Source organism: Dipodomys merriami, unplaced genomic scaffold (assembly GCF_024711535.1).
Source record: "Dipodomys merriami isolate MVZ:Mamm:240054 unplaced genomic scaffold, mDipMer1.0.p SCAF_5, whole genome shotgun sequence".
Lineage (NCBI taxonomy): Eukaryota > Metazoa > Chordata > Mammalia > Rodentia > Heteromyidae > Dipodomys > Dipodomys merriami.
This window is the reverse complement of record NW_027206068.1, coordinates 5,679,534-5,687,646: the sequence shown is the minus strand read 5'-3', so window position 1 is coordinate 5,687,646 and position 8,113 is coordinate 5,679,534. Positions and strand designations below refer to the sequence as shown.

At 34.6% G+C, this 8,113-nt stretch overlaps 1 non-coding gene across 1 annotated transcript; it reads right to left on the bottom strand.

The window, feature by feature from the left end:
* Positions 1-1,172: 1,172 nt before the first annotated feature.
* LOC138810313 (U6 spliceosomal RNA) lies at positions 1,173-1,280 on the bottom strand. The gene has a single exon (XR_011367108.1). It is a non-coding gene; the product is annotated as a U6 spliceosomal RNA (small nuclear RNA).
* Positions 1,281-8,113: the final 6,833 nt, after the last annotated feature.

Genomic DNA, 8,113 nt, shown 5'->3' with positions numbered 1-8,113 from the left:
AGGTGACTCTTAAGGCAGCAGAGAGAAGGATTTTGCTTTTTAATCCAACTAGACAGTCTATGTTGCTTAATTGGAGAGTTAAGTCCATTAATACTAGAGTTAGGTCTGAGAGGTGGTTGGTAGTTCCTGCCATGTTATCTACCTTCCTGGGGGGCTGTCACAACTGGGTTCTTCCTATGGACTTTTGGATACTCTGTTTGGGTGCATGTTTTTGGCCTTTATTGTGCCCTTGTTGCTCTTTTATGTGTAGGACATTTTTAAGTATCTTTTGTAGAGCTGGTTTGGTGGAGATATATTGTTTCAGTTTTTCTTTGCCTTTGAAGGTTTTTATTTGACCTTTGGTTATGAAGGGAGTTTTGCTGGGTACATAATTGATAATTGTTTGTCTTTAGGGCATTTCATTGTCTTGCTTTCATTGTCTCTGCTGAGAAATCTGAGTTTATTCTAATCGTTTTCCCCTTATAGTTGATTGATCATTTCTCCTTGACAGCTTTAAGGATCCTTTCCTTGGTCTGAATTGATCCTGTTCAGATTATGTGATGGAGGGATGTCCTGTTCTGATTTGGTCTATTTGGGGCTCTAACAGCTTCTTGTATCTGAATAGGCCTATCTTTTTGCATGTTTAGAAAATTCTCTGCTAGGATCCTGTTAAATAAATTTCCTAGACCATTAACCTCTGTCTCTAGATGCTCCTCTACATTAGGTCTTCTGATGGTGTCATATTTCTTGGATTTGTCTTGGATAGTGTATGTTCTTTCTCTATAATATCTAGGCTGTCTTCAATCCCAGAGATTTGATTTGCATGATCTAACCTACTGTTAAGACTTTCTACTTTGTTTTTTTATTTCCTTTCCTTTTAATTGGTCAACTTTGATGGCTTCAAATTCCTTGTTGGAGCTTTGTTTAGATCTTGTTTAGAGTTCGTTACTTCCTTAAGTTGTTGTTCATGTTTATTCTCAAATACTTTAGTTATTGCTTATGGTTTTATTGGACTCCCTTTCCTTCTGACAGGCTCCATCAGCATTCTGTTTGTGGTATCCTTGGATTCCTTCAGATGTCTGTTTATGGATTCCATAAATGCCTCCATTGATCTTTGTCTATTCTCATCCCGCTCACACAATTCCTGTATTACTCTTTTGATTAGCTTTCTCACATCACACAATTCCTGTATTAAAAATATGAAACTTTTCACAAATTTGCATGTCATCCCTGCACAGGGACCATGCTAATTTTCTCTGTATCATTCCAATTTTTAGTATATGTGTTGCCAAAATGAGCATATATCTGAAACTTTTTTAATCGATACAATCCCATGTGTCAATCTCTCCCTTATTCTCTGAGCTATAAGATTCATATTCAGAAAGTCCTTGTTTATGGTGATATCTTTGCTTCTCTTCTTTTCTAATTATAGTTTCAAACTTTCAGGTCTTATATTAAAGTCCTGATCCATTTTGACTTTATATGACACATTCATATAATAAAGTAGACACTTTTACTTTTCTTTCTACGTTTTTAAGTGTTATCATTCATGGCCTGAGAGTTGTTTGAAACCATAACTGAGGCTAAAAACCTAAAATCAGAATGTGCTAATTTTTGACAGATCTCATCTAAAAACACAATGAAGCATCAAAATATAGGCAGAAGTTAAAAGCACAAAATAAACTGTAAAATTAAAGCTCCACTTTAAAACGTATTACATTAAAGAGTTAACTGAGCAGATGTTCCATACTTCTCATAGAAGCACTGGTGCTTCTGAGATTCTTCTATGTAGCATTTTTCATATAATATAGTTGCTAAGCATGCAGAATTGAGGATTCTGAGTGAAAGATTATATCTGAAATACTTGCTTGGTTAAGGTGGGTGGCTGAGATGGCCCTGAAGCCTTCTGAAATCACAGATCTTGCTGATATGGCAATTTAGGTATGTGCTATTTGAACACGATAGTGAAATGAAGGAAACTTTTCTCCCCAGCTTTAATGAATATTATAATATTTTGATGAATATTAAAAAAACAGAGTTGCAAAATTCACAAAGTACTACATTTCTGCCAAATTTGATTTGAGGTTTAAGTATTATAGATATGTATTCAAATAACCTATGACAAGAAAATATTTTCATTGCTCAATAGGATTATGGACATAAACTTCTTATTAAATGGCAACTCCTTTGTACAATTACTTAAAGATAATCTTAAAAAGAAAAAAAACATAAATCAACATAGAAATTTCTTTATCAAGAATGTCTTATCTTCTCAACCTTGAGAATGAACTGAGCAAAACAAATAGGGGATTGACTGCACCTTATATTATTATTCTTTTACTTGATAATATAGAAAGTGACAATTTCTCTCATTTTTATTTTTTTCTTTTCTTTTCTTTTTTTATGCCAGTTCCAGAGCTTGAAGTTAGTGCCCCAAGCTCTATTTGTTCAAGGCTGGCACCTAACTTCTGGAACCATACTCCAATCTGGTATTTTGTTGATTAACTAGAGATGGACTCTAATGGACTTTTCTGATTGCACTGGCTTTGCATTTTTATCTCCTATCCTCAGTCTCCAGAGCAGCTGGGATTACAGACATGAGTCACCCTTGCTTATTAAAACTGACATAATTTTTAAATAATTATTAAGGGCTGAGATACACTTGGAATCTATTTTGTCTACAATTTTTTGAACTACAAGTAGCCTCTCAGAGTTTCTGCAAAATAAGAGACAGGTCTAAAGGTTAAACATTGGTGCATGATATTGGCTGATATTATTTGCATATTTAATGATTAAATATATTCTGTCAAGGCTGAATGAAATGTTATTATATGAAAGATATGATTTTTTAAAAGCTAAGAATCTGAATAAATTAAATTTTACAGATTGTTATGTTGTATAATATAACAAAAATATTGGATTAGTTGATAATCTTAATGTTGCTTGTTTAGGAAAAATGGTTGATAAACACTGAATTTGACTTCATGCTTTAAAAATAACTTTCCATGGGGGGTGGAGGGCTGGAGAGGGGAAGAGATGGTATGGGGAAACAAAGCAGGAGGCAACAATGCTAGATAAGAAATGTACTCACTATCTTACCCATGTAATTGTAACCCCTCTGTATGGTAATTTCCCAATTAAAAAAAAGTCAAAAAAATTTCCATCACCAAGATAAACCCTCACCAGGAAATTCATGTATTCATAACCCATTTCTTTCTTTGGAAGATCATTTAAATTTGAATATGCTTTTTTTACAGAATAAATTGTTTTATATAGCTATACATGTATGAAACTTAATTTTGAATTTCAGCATCCTCTTTCCTATGTTGGATAATAGTTAAAAATAGAGATACTGGTCTTGGAGAAATTATTTTAAATTTGACTAAGACCTTGAAAAATGCTTCTGCACCAAAATTTAAAAGAAAATGTAAGTGAATAGGGACAGAAGAATGTTAAAAAAAATGGTAGATGAATATCACCATAATATTCATTGTACATACGGACAAAAGAAGGTAGGGAACTTGATAAGTCAGGTGGGGGAAGGAGCAGGTAGGAGAAACAAAAATGATGAAAGGAGTGACTGATGACTATAGTCATAAATGGCATATTAAATTTAACCCCTCGTGTACAGCCATTTGAAGATTAAAAGAATTAAATGAACAAAATAAACATAAAATGTTAAGATATGTATTTCTTTCTGCTAACACATTTTTAAGGCTATATTTAGTAACAATAGGTATTTTGGTCATTGATGTATGTGTGTATGTGTGTGTGTGTCTGTGCATCTGTGTGTGTATACTATCACAGGCAATCAACATTTTTATTATAGTTTTATTTAGTTTTTACTGAACAATTGTTATAAAGCATTACAGGTATATACAGACTTTTGCATATAGATTGCCTATAAACATACTTTTAGCTCTATAACTTTCATAATTTGAAATTTCTTCTGTTTATTTTTATTCTATCTAATGAAAAAAATTACTTTTATTGAATGAAGACATTAAAATTTCAGGATAAACTTTGTTTTCATGCTTCTATTTTTGCCAGTTCTCCATATGAATTTATGAATATTCTGCATCCTTAGAATTGTCAGCTTTTTTTCTTTTTGCTTTCAGACATTCCTATTTTTATTCTAGTTATTCACTTATGCTGCATTTCACAAATTACTAGTGCAGGGTAAATTAAAATAAATGGAACCTTAACACAAACAGCAAATGGGAGGAAAATAATCTTGCTCATAGTTTGAGATAAAATGAAAGGCCTTTTTTCTCATGGAGTGACATTCCACATTGGAGCTTGGTCCTTTACCTTTGGTGAAAGGCAAAGGTGCTGAATAATCTCACCCACCAATCTGTCTGGTAGACTTGTGAATCTAACTGGCCGTTGGCTGCCACCATGGCTTAGGCAAAAGTTCTACTTTGGTATCAACTCCTAGGCAAGCATCATTGAGGGGCCCAGGCAAGAGATACAGAACTCCAGTTCTTATTCAGGCATCACTGAGAGGACTGCCAGAAGGGCAAGAGGATGGCTGACTTCCAGGATATTTGCATGTGGGCTGAGGCATTGAGCCCACCACATTCATTTACAGAGCACTTCGACTCTCTGGGCTTCTATGTGACTGCATGCATGACTGTGGTGATATCTGCTGAACTGTTATGTCAAGTTCACCAAAAACGACATTTATTATGGAAAAGATAAGAGTTGGAGAAAAAAATGAATTGCAGAGTTAGCCAAGTTGTTCAAAAGACTTTACTGTCAGGCATTGAGAAAAACAGGGTCGGTTCCTGTGGGCTTATATAAAAATAGCTTCTCCTGGAACATGTGCTGTGTTTTGGTGGACGAGGGGTTAAAGAGAGGGAAGGAAGATGAATGGAGCAATGGGCAGGTGGAGGGAGGGGGCAAATGCAGTCCTAATATTCAATGTACTTATGTGGACATAGAACCAGGTAAATTGATTGGGAGTACTGAAAAACTTAAATGCTGAATTGAATCCTTTTGGTCCAACCACTGAATTTATTTAAATTTATTTTTTTTTTTGCTTCTCTGGTTATAAGTAAATTGAAGATCAAAGTCATAATTACTACTTCAAAGATATTTACTTTATTATCCAAACAGTAACATTGAATCAATCCAGTGGCACAGTGAAAGAATATGATGTTTAGCTTAAAGAAAGGAGTTGGGGCTTACATCTATATTTCCTCCCTTCCCCTTGTTCGTGTCACTAGTTGCATGCAGCCATTTGGCAACATTGCATTGTTGTTTTTTAATATTAATGACAGTGGTAAGTGGACTGTAGCACACTTAATATGCAAAGTTAATTCAGTCGAAAACTATCCAGTGAAAATATTCCTAAATTATTCTTTACTTCTGGTGAAGAATGTACACTTCATTTTAATTTCTGCCTTCTAAAGGGCTTTTAGAGTTGCCCATGATTCATTTTCATTGTGCTTTTTATATACTTCCAGGAATTGCTTCTTCATCTAGTATTTGAAATGATGACTGACTGGAGACATCATTCAATGTAACATGCTCTAGAAGAAAGATAGGTGCCATTACTCTCCCAGCCCCTTAAATCATGTTCCATCTTGTTTGATAAGAAGCCTAATTTACCTTAGAAAGATCAAATGGGTTTACTACAAAGTATCTTTCCAGTTTTTAGGGAAAAACATGTCTGAGCATGAGAAAGAAGTATGGCTTTTCTTTATTTTAACAACTAAATAGAAAGATTTGAAGCAATTCAAAATGATATTTTTTCCTCTCAACTTGATATACATGCACAGAAAAGGAGAAAGGTAAGTCCATAACTAATACATGTATACTGAAAGCCCAGTATGTGTCACAGAGTGATTTTAAAGTTGATGTTACATAAAGGAACAGAATAAACTCTTACACTTAATCTAAATAGCTAGGTCTTGCCCAGAAGGCCTTAGGAGCCATTTGTATCTACTACCTCCATGGTAAGGAGGATCTGATGTGAGCCTCCTACTGGATTCCTATTCATCTGGACAGTTAAACTGGGTATTTTGATAATCTGCTGCGAGTCAGAGACCATGCTTCCATGCTATCCCTCCTCCAGTGTCCTCACCAGAAAGGAACAACAGGCTCCCTTATGTAGATAACTATAATCCAAAATGAAAAGGACTTTATCTACCCTGTAGATTGTGATAGGGCCAAGGGCATGACTCTGGTTCTTGGGTGATTTGGTAACAGTAATATTTACAATTGAAGCTGCAATACTTGACACCCTTTTTACCTGTAGCTGTAGAAGTTTCTGGGAATGATTGTGACCTGGTAGCTCCATAGCCTCTGAGAAATTGTTCAGTCTTACTAAGTTTCCCTTGGAAATTGAAGGAAGCTTGTTAACTCCTAGAAAGTTTCTTTTATTTTTCTACAGAAATCTCACTTCTGATTTATATTGGTTATATTCCTTGGTGATATTTTATTCAAGAATACAAGCCACTTTCATGACTCACTGAATAAACCAATCATATGCTATGGGAGTGACTCACTGGCAAGCACAAGGCTTTGAGTTCAAATTCCCATTCCACCACAAAAGAAAACAATCTAAGAATCTGTTGATATAACCACTCTGTGTTGTTAAAATTCTTTAATTCTATAGCTGGGAGCTATGGCTCATGCCTGTAATCCTAGCTATTGGGGAAAATGAGATCTGAGGAAAATGGTTGGGAGCCAACCAAATTCTGAGAGACAAGTCTTATTTCCAATTAACAGTGAATGCCTAGAAATGGAAGGATTTCTCAAGTAGTAGAGTGCCAGCCTGGATTGTAAAAGCTAAGTAAAAGAGCAAAGCCCTGAGTTCAAGCTCTAGGACTCACACACATTCATACACTTCCTCACATTCTAACTTTACATAGTTAAGTATTTGCTTAAATATAAGATTTAGCTTATGAATAAATATTCGTGTATTTTAATACAGAAAAATAAATTCTAAACCGATTTACCCTTTTTCCCCCTTTTTTCTGAGTCTGGGGCTTGAACTCAGGGCCTGGACCCTGTCTTTGAGCTATTTTGCTCAAGGCTAGCATGCTACCCATTCAGCTATAGCTATACTCCTGGCCTTTCGGTGGTTAATTTGGTGGATGTAAAAATCTATTGGACTGTCCTACTTTGGGCTGGCTTTGAGACATGATCCTCATATCTCAGCCTCTTGAGTTATTAGGATTATAGGTATGAGCCACCAGTGCCAAGCTCAGATTCTCCCTTCATGATAACATATTTATCTTAAAGTTTATAATACTAAGTTACTAGACACTTATTTTTTGGTTTTAACTCTTTTTTATTATTTTTAAATTTTATTTTATTGTAAAGATGCTGTACAGAAGGTTACAGTTACATGTGTAAGGCAATGAGTACATTTCTTGTCAAGTGTCTTAACCCATTTTTTATTATTAATAAGTTTTTTTTGTGAAAATACCATACAGCGGGGTTACAATTACACAACCAAGGTAATGAGTACATTTTTTATCAAGCATTGTTGCCTCCTCCTTTGTTTCCCCTTACCATCCCTGCTCTCCCATCCCCCCCCTCCACCAAAGTTGTAAAGTTCATATTTCGACATAGTATCTTGTACTTTTCATTGTTGCAATGGGTCCACCTTTATCCTTATTTAAACAATTTGTATTTTCCCTTCCCCTCCCCAAATTATACCAACATCAAATACAGTGAAAACAGGGGTATACAGTAGGGGGATGGACATACAAAACCAAAAAAATCACCTTATAAATATGATAGACACAATAGCAAGAAAGAAAAACCACTTGAGTCCTTATCTTGGGGTTCATTTCACCTAACATCAACTTACCTGACCTATTCCAAGCTTGTCTCAGACATATACTAGTTATTGCAAGTAAGGGAAACCATGGGACCTATCAATTTAGGAGAATCAAAATTTAAAACCAATCCAATTGAATCACTAAAGAGCTAATAGTAACTCAATTACTTTAATAGTAAACATTACATAATAATATGGCATTATATTATATAATAAAACTTGTTAACAAATACACAAATAGTATTATGACTACTCAATATCAAATTATCTAATACATTAGAATTATTTAGCAATTAGCAGCTAAAATGGAATTTTTAAATTATTACACATCAATATGAT